Source organism: Helianthus annuus, chromosome 2 (assembly GCF_002127325.2).
Source record: "Helianthus annuus cultivar XRQ/B chromosome 2, HanXRQr2.0-SUNRISE, whole genome shotgun sequence".
In the NCBI taxonomy this organism is placed as follows: Eukaryota; Viridiplantae; Streptophyta; class Magnoliopsida; order Asterales; family Asteraceae; genus Helianthus; species Helianthus annuus.
The window spans coordinates 159284457-159303781 of NC_035434.2; the positions used below are offsets into that span (position 1 = coordinate 159284457).

General features: G+C 39.1%; 1 non-coding gene across 1 annotated transcript; it reads right to left on the reverse strand.

Moving 5' to 3' along the window:
• Nucleotides 1-10996: 10996 nt before the first annotated feature.
• LOC118489842 lies at nucleotides 10997-11103 on the reverse strand. Its single transcript, XR_004887855.1, has one exon. It is a non-coding gene; the product is annotated as a small nucleolar RNA R71 (small nucleolar RNA).
• Between the last annotated feature and the right edge of the window lie 8222 nt (nucleotides 11104-19325).

Genomic DNA, 19325 nt, shown 5'->3' on the forward strand with positions numbered 1-19325 from the left:
GATGTTCGTTTTCTTTAAACGTTTTACCATTTCGATCATCATTATCTTTGATGGTGCTTTTGAGTTTTTCAAACTTTTCAGACATCTGACGGTTTTCAAGAATAAACTTCTCATTTTCAGTTTTAACCTTTTTATGTTCAATTTTATCAGTTTCCATTTGAGCAGTTAATTCTCTTATCCGTTCAGTTGAAGCTTTTACTGTTTTGTCACGACCAAGGATCTGATTCTCAACGCTTCTGACCTTTGCTGTCAGATTTTTAACTTTCTCATCGTTGAGATACGTGACAGTGCTACAAAATTTGCACTCTTTGTTGCAATTTTTGCAATCAACATTTCCTTCGAGCTTTTTACCTGACACATTCGTTGACGAATTTGGACTGACCTGGCCTTTTGACTCAGACATGGAGTTAGAGTCTACCTCAAGTGTTTTAGCAGCCAGCACTTTATCAGCCATTTTTCCCAAGTTTTCGGCGGTCAACTCTTGTGTTGTGTCGATGATTCCAGTATCAATTTTCTTTGCATGCTCTTCTTTCTCCTTTCTCTCTTTCTCTTCTTTCTCTTTCTCTTCTTCTTTCATTTTCTCGGTCGGAGTTCCCCACCATTTGTTCTGCCAGTACTCATCCTCTTCTTTGTACTCCTTGATGATGGCTTCAATATCAAGTGTTTTGTCATCAATCGCAATGTTACCATACGGATCAAGGTAGCATTCTGTGTCCGGATCCCATCTTTTCGCTCTTCTCGCTTCCAAATAGATACCAGAAAGTCTAATAATTTTGTTTTCAGCAATCATCTTTCTGTACCTATACTTCTGCTCTTCTGTACGATTATCTTTCCAAGGAATAGGTTCATTTTTTGCCATGAACGCGTAACCAACCGCGTCTTCCTCCGGTAAAACCTCTTTGCTCCAATCATACCCCTCATCATCGTAGATCACCGCAAGAGCCTGATGTGTGTAAAATACAACATATAAATTACATCAATTAAGGCATAAAACTAACCCTTTTTAAGTACTAATGTTGGAAAAAGAATGTTTTTGTCTTCTTTTGTATTTTCAGGATGAATTGAGCTCAAATTCACAAAAGAAGCAAAAAGACAACTAATTCTAGCATAAATACAAGAAAAGGAATAAAAGTAGACTGCCCGAACCCTCAATGGCATCCTCCAAAGCAAAGAAGAGAAAACAGAAGCCTGAACACGCCCCGTGCTCAGCCAGCACACGGCCGTGCCCAAGAAGCAGTAGAAAAGACAAACTTGTAGAAGCTTCTATTGCCCACCACGGGGCCGTGTCCAGTGAGCACGGGGGCGTGGTGAAAGTACAGCAGGCGCATTAATTGTAATTGCGAATAACAAGTAATGAAGAGAGAGAGTGTCAGACGGGCACGGGGGCGTGTCCAGCGGACACGGGGCCGTGCCCAGCATTCTGTTCAGCCTATAAATAGGAGTACTTGGTTTCATTCCATCTCATCCCTTGGCACACCACCTCTCTCACACTTCATCCACCACCCACCACCACCATAACACCATCATCCACCACCATCATCCATTGTCCATCGTAGAGTGTGTGAGTCGTCTCGGGATCCAAGATTGATAGTAAGAGTTCTTGACAATCAAGGCCATGTTTGCCTAAGTCTCTTACATCACTTGGTGAAGACAAGTGTTTAGTATAATACTTTTTATTTTTAATCTTTTGCACTTTTTATTTGGTTTTGTATTAATGACTTTAATAACTAGTTGCTTATGTTGAAGGTGATCTTTCCTTATCGTTTGTCCGTGGTGTCTTTGTTGGTGCACTACATCTGTTGATTCCGTCTAGGTGTCTAGGATCAGGTCTTACATTGAATTGAATAGAATAGCGCTCGAAATACGAGAAAACAGGAGTTTGTATAGGTGTTAGGACCTTGGATCGCTTATATGGACTTAAGGTGTGTGGATCGCCTTTAGGGCAATATGGGTCGCTTATGTGGTATAGGCTGAACCGCTTATGTGTCTCATGACATCATGAGCGGTCCAGAATCCTTATATATAGCCCCAAGAGCGATTCACTTAGAGAGGCTCTTGATTTCCATGCCGAAGCTCTGCCGGTGTGACGATTGAGCTGTAAACTGTTTTAAATCAATACAAAAGTGAGTTAGAAGGAAGATCGTACTATTTCTACTTGTGTTTCTTATTATTCCGCATCTGATTCACAAGAGCAAGCCTCTGACCGACTCAATTGGGTCAGCAATCGATCCTACAGGTGGTATCAGAGCCACGGAGGAGGTTTTCTACAGGATATAGTCGTTTTTTAGTGTCATTTCTCACTTCTACACCTTCTTTTCTCATTTCAAGGAGATTTCACGGTCAAAAATCGTTCAATTTCTCACAGACTGTTCAGTATAGTACCGAGTCAAACCCTTCAAAGTTTCAGACCGAAATTCAGCCCAAAAACAGATTAAAATTCATTCGAATCATGAACCGCTCATATGACATCATTGTTATTGAACGGCTTATTAGTCAAATTGCTATGAACCGCTCGAAATGAACTGCATGAACCGCTCAAACGTACTTTCTTAGACCGCTCGAAAGACTTGTTGAGAACCGCTCCAAATTTAGCTTTCTGAACCGCTCTTTCTGAACCGCTCGAAATTGACTTTTGGAATCGCTCAAAAGTCTGTACTTGGTCCGCTCATAGATTGAATTCTGGATCGCTCAAAGTGACATTGTTTGTGGATCGCGTATCTGATTATTTCTCTGGACCGCTTTTCTGTCTAATATCTTGAAATACGTGCTAAATCATCATGAATTCAGAATTTTTCAACGCTTTTGCCACATCAACTACTCCAGCCGCAATTGCTCAAGCAATGAACTTGGAAAATGAGACGGGGACGACTCAAAAACCCCCGAGATTGATGAGCATCGAGGAATATTATGGATGGAAAGATAGGTTTGAAAATTGGGTTCAAGCCAATCATCTTAGATCATGGGAATGCATATTAAAGAAATACACGTTGCCCCGAACTGAGTTGCAAGTCATCAAAGAGATTTCTGAATTTACAGATCAAGAACGGGCGATGTATAAAGCTGAAAAAATGATGATTAGTTTATTGCAACAAGCGATTAAAGAAGATATATTCATTCTTCTCCAACACGACAAAACTGCTAAATCAATTTGGGATGCGTTGAAAGTCAAGTTTGAAGGTAGCGAGAACATGATTAAAAGCAAAAAGGCTTTATTGAAAAAGGAATTCGATCTGTTTAGCAGTTTGCCGGGCGAGGATACCAAGAAGCTAATTGAGAGATATTGCCACTTGGTGAGATCGTTATCGATGTTGGGAGTTGAAAAAGTTCGTGAAGAATGGGTTGAGAAATTGGCAGATGCATTACCTCAAAAAGAGTGGGGAACGTACTTAATGATCTTGAAGAATACTGGTGTGTATGATGGGTTGACAATCTCATAGTTCATTGAGAAAATCGAAAGTCAAGATCTTGAGCAGCAAAAGATAGCAAGAATGAACAGTTCTAGTGGTCAACAGGACGTGAAGATGTATTACAAAGGTAGTATACCAGCAATTGAATCTGAAAGAAGTCCGAAAATTCAAACAGCTTTCAGTGCTGATGATTCATCTGAGAAAGCTGATCAAGGATCAAACAAGAGTAGCAGCGGGTTTTCATCATTTCCAAGTGTGAATCCGAAAGAGACTAACACTGCTTTTCAGTCTCAAAGTACAAAAACGGGAAATGGTTGCGTAATTCAGTGCAACATAGCTCTTAATCTTCCTGACGGTCAAAGTTTTTCCGAAGACATTGCGAAAGATCATATGGTACTTCTAGGTTCTGTTCTGTTATCCTATGAAGGTCTAGTTGCTGGACGAATCGGGAATCCTATGCTCACTAAAGAGGATTACGATCAGAAAGATGCAGAGGAAATGGAACTTATGGATATCAAGTGGTGTCTTGCCAGTGTTCTTCGTAGAGCTGAGAAATTCAAAACAATCACCGGGAGAAATGACTTTCTTGATGCACATGTTTCTACTTTAGGTTTTGACAAATCTAAAGTTACTTGTTTTTGTTGCAGGGAGAAAGGCCACTTCAAACGGGAATGCAAAGGAAGAGAAGCTAGTGGGGCACAGAATCCATTCGGAAAAGATGATTACTACCGCAAAGCTATCTATCAGCAAGTTGGTCAATCCCAGGAACCTCAAACAACTCATGGAAGAAAGATTGAAGATCCGAAAAGAGCTTGTATGGTAGATTTCAGCTAGAGTAATTACATATCATCGGATGCTAAAGAAGAACGCATTACTGATCAAGATGATGAGAAACTACCGGATGGTTTCAGTTGGGATATGTTTGTAGATGAAAAGTGAGGTTTTAAAACTTTTATTGCAAAGATTGTCCGAGAACCAAACTTGTTTGCTACTTGGATGAGATCAATTGGTGAGAATGTGAGAAGTGATGAAGAAAAATCTGAGTCATCTGATGAGAATTCAGATATCTCTGATAAACTTTCAGAAAATTCTGGAAATGTTTCTGATAGTTCAGTTAATAGTGTACAAGATGATACTGTGCAAGAACAAGATGTTGTATTTGACAAAACACCATCTGATTCTGGTGTTTCTGATGATGATTCTGAAAAATCAGTACAGTTTGATCAATCACCTGATCAAAGCAGCAGTGGTGATGAGGAAGAGAAATATATAAATGTTGCAAAATCACATATGTCTCCTGATAGTTTTCATTTTTATTTTGCAGATAAAATGGAAAAACTGGAGGAGAAACGAGCTGAAAAAGAACAACAATTTGAATCGGAGGGTAATATTCAGAATGTTGAAAATGTTGCTGAGAAGTTTACTGAGATTGCGAAAGAAGAAAAGGTGATTGAAGTGCAAAAGGTAATCGAAGTTGAGAAAGTGGTAGAAGTTGTAAAAACAATCGAAGTGGAAAAGATTGTAGAAGTTGTTAAGCCGTGTGAGAAGTGTTTGGAAGATTGCAAAGATTGTGTGGTTAAAGACAACATCATTGCTGAGCATGAAAAGAAGAAAGATCAGTTGTTGTTCAATCTTAACTATGTGAAGGAATCTTACGATGTATTGAACAAAACTGTAACTGGTCTTCAAAAGACAAACACAGAAAGAGAACAGGCGATGACAATGATGAACGCAACTTTAATGTCAAAGCAAAAAGCTATAAATTTCTACATTGAAGAAAGTGCAAAATGGAAGCAAGAGTTGGAAAAAGAAAAAATTGAAAATGAGAGAATCAGGAGATTGTTATTGAGTTATTCTACTTCTGACTATGTTATTGATCGTGTGTATCCGACTGTTGCAGGTATGGAAGCTTTTCAAGATGAGAAGCAGAAAGAAAAGAAGAATTGTGGTAAGAAATCGAATGTTAGCTATAACAAGTGTCCACCTCCAATTTGGGATGGGTATTCACCTAGGAAACCAAATGAGGAGCAACTTGCAGAGGTAGTCAATATACAGCTTAAAACAGATTCAACTGACGGTTTACCAGAAAACATTGATGTGACGTTTACCTCATCCGATACTGATCATGAATCTGAATTGATTAAAAAGATGGTCGATCAGGTGTTGGACACTGATGAGGAGACAGAGTCTAAATCTGAGTCTGGAAAGCCAAAGTCGTCAGTCAACAGTCAAATTCCATCGGTTAAACGATCTTACAGTAAAGAGTTTTTAATATCAAAAGCAGATTTGAATGATGAAACATTTGAAGTTGTTTATACTTTGAATGGTTCGGACAAATTATATTACAACAAAGAATTTCCAATCATGAGTATTAAAACAGAATTGATCAACAAAACTTTTAAACTAGTAGAGGTTAATATTCCTGAATTAAAAGTTTTGAAAAATCTTGAAAAATCTAAAAAATATACTTCTAGAGTTCAACAACGTTTAAACAAGAAAAAGGGTTACAATTCTGGTCCTGGATTTCCTAAGAAAACCAACCAAAATTGTAGTTACAAAAAGAGAGGTTTAGGTTTTGTTTCACCAGAAAATGATGCAAAAGTAAAAAGTGCTAAAACAAAATCTGAATTTGTTTCAGGTGGAAGTTCGGAAGAAGAACAGCAGAAACCATTTTGGAGACAGTCTAACAAAGAGTTTCTGGCTGAGAAGAAAAGGAATGGAACAGGAGTCTTTCATCCGAGAAACACTCAAACCTGTGTTAAGGAAAATGTAACTATTCAAGTTACAACAGATAACGATGCAAAACAGGGAGTTTCTCAGAAAATGAAAGAGAAAGTTGTTGAAAAATCTAAGAAAGTGAAGAATTCAAAACATGAAGTTGGGGAGAGTTCAAAGACCCTGTTGTATCAAAGGAAAGCAAATGACAACCAAGTGTGGGTTGTGAAAAAGGTTGAAGAAAAAGTCGGCGATGAATCTGGTTCCACAAAGCCAGAAGAGCCACAAGTTGTGAAAGATATTTCAGTAGATGATGATTTACCATCACTGAAATTTGAAGAGGTTAAAAAGGAAGTTGGTAAAATTGAGATCTCAAATCAATTTTATAAAGAAGAAAATGAGTTTGATGTTGAAAAAGCATTCAGTGGGAATGTTAAGAAAATGTTTGTGAAAATGCTAAGTGGGAAAGCTAAAGGGATAAAAGATCTTTATGCCATCAAAAAGGCAACATACAATCCCATTGAGCAGGAGTTGAAAGACACCAAGTCTGAAATGACTTGGAGGGAAGTTTGTTTCCCACAATAGTCTAAGGACTTCGCCGGAGATCCCAAGTTTATATCGTGGATCAGGAATCGGCATCATTCTAGTTTGTCAAATGTTTTGTATGATTGTTTTTAAAGTGTGTGAATATTTTTACAGGTTAAAGGAATTTGCCGGAGCTTCCAGGTTGGTAAGTGCGAAGCAGGAATCGGCATCCTGGTTGGTAAGAATGGTAATGAAGAGGTCATATTCCTACAAGTAGTGATTAGATCTACATGTAGCAGATGGTATAAATGATTCGGACTTTAACTGCAAGTGGTAAATCAGGGACATTAATTTGTACTTGATTCACTATACATGATCGAAAGTTAAACAATATGATGAATCATATCCCCGATTTCTAAATCTACAAATGGATTTCATTAACACAAATTCATTTTCCGGAAAAATCATTTTGATTAAAACAAACTTAAGTGTTTTGAGATCTAAATGAGAAAATGAATTGTGATAGGGGGAGTTCTGATTGTTTATGCAGAAAGAATTGAGATTTGATGAAATTCAATATCAGTTGTCAAGTTTCTGTACAGTTTATGCTTCATTTCATGTTTCCAAATATGTTAGAATTTAAGAGGTTTTCAAATTCTCGTTGAAATGTGTTTGCATTTTAGGGGGAGTAGAAATTTCAGAAAATTCAAAAACATTTAAATTTGAAAAATCCAAAAACATTATAAAATTTCAAAATGAGTTTTGTTTGCGAAAAAGAGGAAATGATAGTACATCAGTGGACTATCACGGCACACTAAAGATTTGAAAAGTTTTAAAAGTATTAAACAATTTTACTGCAGATGTGTCAGTAGATTTTCACACAATTAGTAGATTGAAACGAGATATAAACTAAATTCAACTTGCTTAATTCGTGGGTAACTATTCTTGAATATATAGGTAACCCCTGAAATCATGTTTGAAAGGTTTCATTTTCTGATTTTTTAGGTTTGTATACTCTGTGATATCTGGGGTATTATCCCGGGACTTCTGCTGAATGGAAGTTCTGACCTAGTCCTCGGATAATACTTGCTGCAAATGCTTGAAACATAGCATTAAACCCTCAGCTGATTAGACAATAAAATTGATAATCAGTTGTTGTAGCTAAAAAGATCTCCTAAAGGGGACACTCCTTTAAGTCGAAGCTGATATCTCTCTGCGCATATGGAAGTATCGACCTGAGATCCCTCAGCCCTCGCATACCTAAATTATATACAGATATCAGTTGTAGTATATTTTCCTGTAAATCTGAATATTGAAATCTGGATACGGGAGTATATTCAAGTGGAGTGATACACAGTTAAGTTCAAGTTTCTAAAACATTAATATCATATCTCGAATCGATTGAAATTTGTGTTGTCAATGTACTGATAATCCAAGTAAATTGTTTAAAACTTAAAATGAAATCAAGCTTAACGGTGCTGGTGATAGATTTCCAATCTGATATGATCTTCTTGCACAAACTCACAAAAACAGTGTCATTTTATTTCATTATGTTTCATTTACATGAGGTATCAACAATTGGTTTCTAAGAAAATACAAAAAGATTTTTATGTGTTTTTAGTCTAAAATTTTGAAAAATTCAAAAAGATTTTCGACAATTGATATTGGAAATCTGAATTTCAAAATTCTGGATGCTAAAACAGGATGAACATTATTTGAGGGGGAGTGTTGGTATAAATCTGATTGTTTTTAACAAATCTAATCTTCTTCATGTGGTTCATCATAGAATGTACGAGGTAAAGACATAGGTTGGTGCACAAATGTTTGTAATATGTGTAAAAGAAATTTATTTCTGGGTTAAGAATGTGCAGGAAGCAAGTCTGATCGATTCTGATTCTGATAATGCTGATGAACTTAAGGAATCAAGAGATCTGATCAAGAGAATTAGAGTTTTTGAAGCCAGACAACGATCCTGAAGATGTTACTGAAGAACAAAAGAATGCCAGTAAATCGAGAGGGGGAGTCTGAAGTCAGAAAGAAAGAGAAAGCCCAGAGACTGATCTAGCCTGACGAGGTGAAGATACAGCTTTAAAGTCAGAGTGTGGTGACGACTTCATCAACATCTGAGGGGGAGTCTGTTGGTGCACTACATCTGTTGATTCCGTCTAGGTGTCTAGGATCAGGTCTTACATTGAATTGTATAGAATAGGGCTCGAAATACGAGAAAACAGGAGTTTGTATAGGTGTTAGGACCTTGGATCGCTTATATGGACTTAAGGTGTGTGGATCGCCTTTAGGGCAATATGGGTCGCTTATGTGGTATAGGCTGAACCGCTTATGTGTCTCATGACATCATGAGCGGTCCAGAATCTTTATATATAGCCCCAAGAGCGATTCACTTAGAGAGGCTCTTGATTTCCATGCCGAAGCTCTGCCGGTGTGACGATTGAGCTGTAAACTGTTTTAAATCAATACAAAAGTGAGTTAGAAGGAAGATCGTACTATTTCTACTTGTGTTTCTTATTATTCCGCATCTGATTCACAAGAGCAAGCCTCTGACCGACTCAATTGGGTCAAGAATCGATCCTACAGTCTTAGCATTATTTTACTGTCTATATAAAATAAAAGATTTTCACCATTCATATCTCCACGGTCTATATGGAGGTATGTTGGCTACCTCATCGGGGGTTAAGGGAACGGTTTGGTAAGGGTCTTGCCCTTGTTCAGCGTTTAGAGGTCCTGCAAGGGACCTGGGTCAAATTTAGTAGGATCTCCTTCAATGCCCATAGGTATTGGATGGCGGGGATCCAAACTCTTTGACCCCCTCATAAGTTAACTACTATTAATACTATAACCCGGCTATTTAGGACTGTATCCCTGCTGACTCAAACTACTTAGCCGAGGGTAACGTCACCGCCAAAAGCGGGGCCTACCATAATTTGCATTAATAACTTAATTCATTATCTTCCAATAATCCAACCATTTAGGATTGTATCCTTGCTGACTCAAACTACTGGGTTGAGGGTAACGTCGCCTTCAAAAGAGGGGCCTACTACAATAACTAATATAATAATCTCTTAAACAAGTGCAAAAGTGCGAAAATAATCAATGGTTATGCTAATACACGAGTCGGATCCAAGTGATTCATCTTGTCTATCTGTTTTTATTTTATTTTTATTTTTCAGCATTTAGTTAGTTTTTATTTTCTTAGTTTAAAAACATTTCTCTAACTTTTTGATTTGATTAGACGTTGAGGATAAACCGGTATTAAAAGCTCTTGTGTCCTTGGACGACCTCGGTATCTTACCAACACTATACTACGTCCACGATGGGTGCACTTGCCCATATGTGTGTTTAGTGTTAGTAAATATCGTGTTTTATAAATTTAAAACTTGGCTAAAGGTGTAAAAAGGGCTTAATTATTTATCTAAATTATATACACACCGACACACATCAAGTTTTTGGCGCCGCTGCCGGGGACACAAGGATTTTAGGAAAGTTAGGAATCAACGGCCTAATCATATTTTTTTATTTTTCTTATTAGTTTTTAGGATTTTCTTAGTTTTTCAGCTTCTGCAGAGCTCAGCACGGGTCGTGCCTGGTCGGACACGGGCCATGCCCAGCATTGTTACTGGCAGTTTTTAGTTTTCCAAGGTACAGAAGGCTAACCACGGGGCTGTGTCGGTGCAACACGGGGCCGTGTCCAACTTCCAGTAACTGGGGTCTGGAAAACATTAACTGTAACTCCGACCACGGGCCGTGTTCGCTGAACACGGGGCCGTGGTGAACTTTCTGACCAGCATTCTTTTCTGTTTTTATTGCAGGACTTGGAACCCGACGCCAATCTTACATAGTGTATGAGCTCCAGTTCTAATAAGGACATAAAAGAACCTCTAGAAGAACCCGAACGCTTTCTCAGAAAAAGATTAAAAGCTAAAAACCAAGAGAAGGTTTCGGGAGATCCACCTCCAATGGCGGACCAACGTACCCTAATGGATTATCTACGACCCACCGTAGGTAACCTAGGCGCTGCTATCAATGCTCCGAATGTTGAAGCTAATAACTTCGAACTTCGACCGCATTTGATACAAATGCTCCAAAACTCCGCAACCTTCCATGGGCTTGCGGACGAGGATCCCCATCTACATATCACTAATTTCTTAGAAATATGTGATACCTTTCGGATCAACAGAGCATCAAATGATGCCATCCGCCTCCGTATGTTTCCTTTCTCACTAAAAGACCGAGCGAAAGCTTGGCTCAACGCCCTCCCAGCTGGATCGGTAAACACCTGGGATGAACTAGCCCAAAAATTTCTATATAAGTATTTCCCTCCCGCTAAAACTGCTAAATTAATGACTGAAATTAATACATATTCACAAGAGGACGGGGAATCCTTATATGAAACTTGGGAAAGGTTCAAGGAGTTATTACGCAAGTGTCCACATCACGGCCTTGCGATATGGCAACAAGTATCCACTTTCTATAATGGATTGTTGCCACACACAAGGCAGACACTTGATTCTAGCTCCGGGGGACTTTTAGGTAATCGACGCCCGCACGAAATATATAATCAAATTGAGGAAATTGCTCAAACCAATTTTCAATGGCACACCCCCCGGGGGAATAAATCTATTTCCCCGGGCGCCCATAAGGTCGATGAAAGCACTTCTTTACAAGCCCAAATCGAGGCCCTTTCTTCAAAAATAAAAAAATTGGAAATGACAAAAGCAGTCTCGGTTATGGCTTGTGAAGGGTGTGGTGGGTCACATGAAAATTGGAGTTGTATAAAAGAAACGGACGATCAACAAGAAATGGTAAACTACATTGATAATAGACCTAGGCCGTCGGGTCCCCCAACGTGAACTTACAACCAAGGATGGCGAAACCACCCAAACCTTGGTTGGAGAGAACCCGACAATAGTAGTAACCAACAAACCCAACGAACAAACTTTCAACAACCAAGAAATGAGTCACAAAATTTCACTCAACAACAAAGTGGACGAGAAAGGCTCGAAGATAATGTATCTCGCCTCATCTCCGACACTGAAAAGAAAAACTCGGAAAGATTTCTACAATTAGAATCAAATTTTAGAAATCAACAAGCTAGTATTCAAAACATAGAAAAACAATTAAATCAAATAGCTCAAAATTTTGCCGAGAGACCGCAAGGCGCATTACCTAGCAATACCGAAACAAACCCAAAACCGCAAGTTCACCTCATCACGCTACGAAACCGCACCATAGGGCCTGCAGAAGCGCCGCCGCCAACAGAAGAAACAGTACCCACACCTCTGCAGGAGAAGAACTCCCCTCCGTCACCAGAGCCTACCAAAGCTCCTCGAGTTCCGTACCCCGGTAGGTTAATTCGTCAAAAGACCAATGAGCAATTCGCAAAGTTCGAAAGTCTATCAAAGCAATTGCATGTCAATATTCCTTTTATCGAGGTCCTAACCCAAATGCCCAAATACTCTAAATTCATGAGGGACTTCCTTACGCATAAAAAAAAAATTGGAAATTTGCAATTCGTCAATTTAGGTGAAGAATGCTCTGCCCTCGTACTCAATAAACTTCCCTAAAAGAAAATCGATCCCGGAAGCTTCACGATTCCCTGCTTAATAGGGGAATCCCCCGTTCCTAATGCCCTAGCCGACCTTGGGGCTAGCATTAGCCTCATGCCCTCATCAATGTTTAAAAGACTCGGCTTGGGAACCACGAGTCCTACAAAAATGAGCATACAACTCGCTGATCGATCCGTCAAATTTCCACAAGGTGTCATCGAAAATGTCTTGGTAAAGGTAAGCAGATTCGTCTATCCAGCCGACTTTGTCATACTCGATATGGAGGAAGACACCGAGGTCCCCCTCATACTAGGGAGACCCTTCCTTGCCACCGCCCAAGCAGTGGTAGATATGAATGACGGAACACTCACCTTGAGGTATGGGGATGATGAAGTAAAGTTCAGAGTTGGGAAGAGAATAGAGGACGACGACCCGGTCGATTACAAGAAGGTTATTGATTCGAGCTTGGATGCTGCTCTCCGACGGTGTAACATGGGACGCCAAGCGTCCCACTCAGAAAACATATAACCTCGCATTGGGTCTAGCCAAGGACCCTTATAAACGTGGCGCACCACGGAAGCATTCCGCGGAACTATCCTTAGTTTAGTTTAATCTTTTAGTTTTAATTTGCAGGAATAAAACACACTAGTGGTGGTAATGGATGAAAAAGGGAACGAGAAAAATGGCCCCATGCACAAAGAACGGAGCAACCCGACACAAATCTCCGTCACAGAAGGCTCAACACGGGTCGTGCTCAACCAACACGGCCCCGTGCTGAGCCACCTGCAGAAAAACGCCCAGTTCAGGTAACTGGACACGGGGCCGTGTCCGGTCCCCACGGGGCCGTGTCCAGACTGCCAGTAACATAAATCTTTGCTTTCTAACACCACATTACACATCCAATCAACCTAAAAATTTATTTTTGGGACACATTGAGGACAATGTGTAATTTAAGTGTGCGGGGGAAGCTAACACTTTGAAATTTTGCAAGTCCTAACAACAAGCCTTACACAAAACTCTATTGGAACCGCTAAACACCCCAAATTTTTTTCAAAAAAATTTTTCATTTTTTTACTTGTCTAAAGTTTAAGTTAGGAATCACAAGATTAATAAGGTTATATTTTTATAAAATTTACAACCGAGAGCGTCGTGATAACAAGAACCAACATAAGAAAATTATGAAACGGTAACAAGACTAGTTAAAATTCGATTATATATATTTGATCACATTAAAAACCCATTCCCACAAAAGTGAGTTTTGAGCCTTTATTGAGCATACAAATTTACATCTTTAGACTAAATGCTCATTTTTTCGTTTCTTGTGTGAATAGCCGCTTGGTTCTTACAACTCTAGAACTTGCCACCACGATTCATTCCCGGTCCTTACCAACTTAAACCCAAGTAAGTAAATGATGGAGGCATTAGGACTAACCATTTTTCTTTCTACACCATTATTTTTCATTTTTTTTACCACCTACCCAAAAATCCCCCTAGTTAACCCCTTTGAGCCTAAACCTTTCATTTCATTACCCTAAACCCTTTTTACCCACCAAAACCCCTTTTTATTTTTCACTCTTTATTTTAGTAACAAGCTCGGTTTTTCGCAAGCTCGTTCTTTTATGTGACTGATCAAAAAAAATGATGATGAAGTTAAAAACAAACAAAGCTATACAAACAAAAGCTTGTTTGGAAAAATACTTCAAAATAAAAAGTCACTAAAAACAAAGGGTGTTACGAAAACCGACGCTTTTTACTCTTTTCGCCCTTTTACTAACCACTAACCCAACCACCCACCTTTAGCCCAAGCCTAACCCTTCACCCAAAAAAAAGTCCTCTTGATATTTACAAAGGTATAAAGTTAAAAAGGATGAGGATTGATTGCTTGGCAAGCCTATGGAAGGCGTAAGTTCCATGCCGCTCTCGAGTGATTCACTAAAAAAATACACCCTCGGCCGAGTGTTGAGTGATTTATCCCGTGAGGTATGTGAACTTGTATATAAATGAAATTTTAAAAAGGCATGTTATGCCCAAATAAGTAATTTATCCTATGAAACGTTCTAAATAAATCATAACGAATAGGATTGTAAATAAATAAAAATAAAACCCAAAAAGATCTTCGATTCCCGACACTCTATGACAAGCCAAAAACTTTCTCTTCTACCCATTCTATTTGGGAGTGTAAGCCATATTTAAAGAGTTTTGCTTGAGGACAAGCAAAAATTCAAGTGTGGGGGTATTTGATGTGTGTAAAATGCAACATATAAATTACATCAATTAAGAATGTTTTTGTCTTCCTTTTGTATTTTCAGGATGAAATGAGCTCAAATTTACAAAAGAAGCAAAAAGACAACTAATTCTAGCATAAATACAAGAAAAGGAATAAAAGTAGACTGCCCGAACCCTCAACGGCATCCTCTAAAGCAAAGAAGAGAAAACAGAAGCCTGAACACGCCCCGTGCTCAGCCAGCACGGGCCGTGCCCAAGAAGCAACAGAAAAGACAAACTTGTAGAAGCTTCTATTGCCCACCACGAGGCCGTGTCCAGTGAGCACGGGGGCGTGGTGAAAGTACAGCAGGCGCATTAATTGTAATTGCGAATTACAATTAATGAAGAGAGAGAGTGTCAGACGGGCACGGGGGCGTGTCCAGCGGACACGGGTCCGTGCCCAGCATTCTGTTCAGCCTATAAATAGGAGTGCTTGTTTTCATTCCATCTCATCCCTTGGCACACCACCTCTCTCACACTTCATCCACCTCCCACCACCACCATAACACCATCATCCACCACCATCATCCATTGTCCATCGTAGAGTGTGTGAGTCGTCTCGGGATCCAAGATTGATAGAATAGTTCTTGACAATCAAGGCCATGTTTGCCTAAGTCTCTTACATCATTTGGTGAAGACAAGTGTTTAGTATAATACTTTTTATTTTTAATCTTTTGCACTTTTTATTTGGTTTTGTATTAATGACTTTAATAACTAGTTGCTTATGTTGAAGGTGATCTTTCCTTATCGGTTATCCGTGGTTTCTTGGCATTATTTTACTGTCTATATAAAATAAAAGATTTTCACCATTCATATCTCCACGGTCTATATGGAGGTATGTTGGCTACCTGGTCGGGGGTTAAGGGAACGGTTTGGTAAGGGTCTTGCCCTTGTTCAGCGTTTAGAGGTCCTGCAAGGGACCTGGGTCAAATTTAGTAGGATCTCCTTCAATGCCCATAGGTATTGGATGGCGGGGATCCAAACTCTTTGACCCCCTCATAAGTTAACTACTATTAATACTATAACCCGGCTATTTAGGACTGTATCCCTGCTAACTCAGACTACTTAGCCGAGGGTAACGTCACCGCCAAAAGCGGGGCCTACCATAATTTGCATTAATAACTTAATTCATTATCTTCCAATAATCCAACCCTTTAGGATTGTATCCTTGCTGACTCAAACTACTGGGTTGAGGGTAACGTCGCCTTCAAAAGAGGGGCCTACTACAATAACTAAGATAATCTCTTAAACAAGTGCAAAAGTGCGAAAATAATCAAAGGTTATACTAATACACGAGTCGGATCCAAGTGATTCATCTTGTCTATCTATTTTTATTTTATTTTTATTTTTCAGCATTTAGTTAGTTTTTATTTTCTTAGTTTAAAAACATTTCTCTAACTTTTTGATTTGATTAGACGTTGAGGATAAACCGGTATTAAAAGCTCTTGTGTCCTTGGACGACCTCGGTATCTTACCAACACTATACTACGTCCACGATGGGTGCACTTGCCCATATGTGTGTTTAGTGTTAGTAAATATCGTGTTTTATAAATTTAAAACTTGGCTAATGGTGTAAAAAGGGCTTAATTATTTATCTAAATTATATACACACCGACACACATCAGAGCCCTAGACTTTTCTTTAGTGTCTTCAACTGGCTTCAATCTAGGCGGTTCAGATTTGTTCTGGTGATAAATCGCCTTCTTGTAGTAATCATCTCTGAAAGGGTTCTCCGACTCATCAGCATAAGCGTTTCTACACTCCCATTTGAAGTGACCTTTCTGCTTACACTTGAAGCATGTCACCTTGGATTTATCGAACCCCAATTTGTAGACGGACCACCAATCGATTTTCTGCTTGTTATCTCCATGAACCTCTGAGCACGACGAACAGCACTAGCCATAGCCCAACGAATATCGATTAACCCCATTTCTTTAGGATCTATTTGATCATAATCCTCCTTTGTTAGGTTTGTGTTTCCGATCTTCCCAGCTACCAGCCCTTCATATGATTCCAATAACGATGCCAAGAAGACCATCTGCTGCTTTGCCGACTCTTCATCAAAATTCTGAGCATTCTTCAAATCTATTGCGATGTTGCATTGAAAACGATTCTTTGCATCAGAATGACTTGCAGATGATGAAGATCCACTGTGATAACCACTGTGGTTTCCACTACTTTGACTTTCTTTGTTCACTGAGGACACATTCTCAGCAGAAAATGCAGTCTTTGGAGAAGTTGCTTTCGGCATCATGCTTTTCGGATAATACAGATCCAGATACTGTTAATAAGATGAGTTATTGACTTTGTATGTTTTCTTCAGTTCCAACTCGTGACTCTCGAGTTTCTCAATCAGCAGATCCAAAGTCAATTTTTCAGGATCTTTGATGGTATTCTTCAACATCAACGCATAATACCTCCAATCCATCTCGTCGGGTAACAAATCAAACAATTTGTCGATAAGCTCATCCTCAGGATATATGATATCATGACGTGCTAATTCCAGTTTCAGATGACCAAACCGTTCTATCATTTTGCAAACTGACTCGTTTTTCAGACATCCAAAAAGATCAAACTCTTTTCTAAGAAGTTTTCTTTTGTTTTTGACAATATCAGAACTTCCTAAACATTTAACACGAAGTTTATTCCACAGATCTTTTGCGTTCGAATAATCGATCAGAGAGATAATGTCTTCTCGAACAGACTGAAATAATAATGCTATACACTTCTGTTCGGCAACAAACGAATCAATCTCATCAGCTGAGGTTAACGTTTCACCAGATTTATTTCCATGATCATAACCGTTCTTCAAACTCTTCCAACTAGCAAGCGCAAACGCCATCAACCAGTCTTCAAACTTTCTTGACCATCTGCTATACTCTTCAATAGCCATTAGCTATGGGGGTTTATTGAATGTTCCGAAGGCACTCTCCGATTCCCAAGCTTCCTTTTTCTTCACAACAGTTGGATTTTCATTCGTGTTACTTGATGAAGAAGTGTCATCATTTCCGGAATTTCCCGCAAACGCGTACATATCGCTGAATGGGTTCAAGAATATATCATCCATCGTGATTGTACCTGCAAAATCAGCAAACACTTAGACAAATTTTCGAAATTTTAGAAAGTGATGACTGATAAGCGAAACTATCAGCAATTATGACAAAAAAGCGAAACTGATAAGTGTCAGATAAGCGGAACTCCAATGTCCGAATAAGCGAACCAGGTAAATGTCCAAATAAGCGAAACAATATGGTTCAAACAAGCGAGACTATTTTTTTGACAGAAAAGCGAAACCAGATTTGTCCTTAAAAGCGAAACTAGAAGTCCGGATAAGCGAAACTCTCAGTAACAGTCAAGCGAAACTACATAATTGTCACTACAAGCGAAACCCACTTGATCTTTCAAGCGAAACCTAAGAGCGAAAGGTTCAAATAAGCGAAACTATATGTCCTTTCAAGCGAAACTTACAAGCAAAAGTATGTATTTCAAGCGAAACCTATGTAGTTTCAAGCGAAACCTGTGAATTACAAGCGAAACTTATCAACGAAACTAGGTCTTTCAAGAGGAACCTCGATGTCTGTATAAGCGGAACCTAGTTCTAACCAATTTTCACCATGTTTTAGTCCGAATTTTAACCTGAGATTTTCTAGGGTTTGTTATTACTACATATCACACGTTATTGTCAAAATTCAGGCCATTTCAACCGTAGCAACCAGTTCAAACTGAAAAAGTATGAGAGAAAGTGAGTAGAATCGAGAGAATTCTGTAGATTCAAGCTGTAGTAGTATGAACTCCTCGTCCTGTGCTCTAATGCCACTTGTTGGACCGTGTTATGACCCTAAACAGTCAGTCGAGAGCGTTCATCTTCACATACAAAGGCGGAATCAATGTAAATGATGTTACACAGCTTTTCCTTTTCAATTCCTTTCCTTTTATTGCTTTCTGATATTGATTTGACAGAGTTTCGCACCTAAAGCTCTCACACAGTTTCACTCCAACGTATATCAACCACCCTAACAGTTTCGCTTCTGTAACCTATTTATAGGCACTGATGTTTCGCTTGTATGTCATGTCATACAAGCGGAACCTTTTCTAAACCCTTGAAGCAAAACCTCTATGACACTCAAGCGGAACCAATTGAACATATGTACAAATAAGCGAAACTATCAACATAGAACATGTTTTTGACTTTCTAGCTCCTAATTTAATCAATCTTGACCTAAGACTTGATGTAGACGAAGTCAACAAACATTCCATGCATCAACATTAGTGATTGGCTTGATAAAAATCCATTCGTTGCATAATTTGGATCGTTTTTTTCGTTCGTTACGACTTTCGTCGTAATTAACCGAACAACGCAACCGTACGACCAAACGAGCCGACATCCTAGATATTTTTAGCACATTTTAAGTTCCCTATACTTCAACTTCATTTTAGAGCTTCGAAATGGGGTTAACGTGGCTTAAACGTGTCAAAAATGGGCCGAAATGCATGTTTCTCAAGTGCATGGACCATTTTGCAATTGCTAGAAAGTATCAGACCTGCAAGGTCCTTACGGACCATATGGGAATGGTCTTACGGTCTATAAGCAGGTCCCAGACATTAGAAAGTGTTTTCCAGCTTGTTCCAGCTTTTTCACACCTTTACCCCTGGTTTCTTGCATCTTGTGGGTTGGTTTTGGATGCCCCTAGGTTTGTAAAACAATGGCCACACATGGAGGGTTGAGATCGAAGCTCGAAATTCAAGAAACGATCCTAACGGTTCTACGAAATCTATAAATACCCTCCATGAATTCACTTCCAACCCACTTGATTTCTGATATTTTCTCTAAGTTGGAGTGGTTATCACTTCA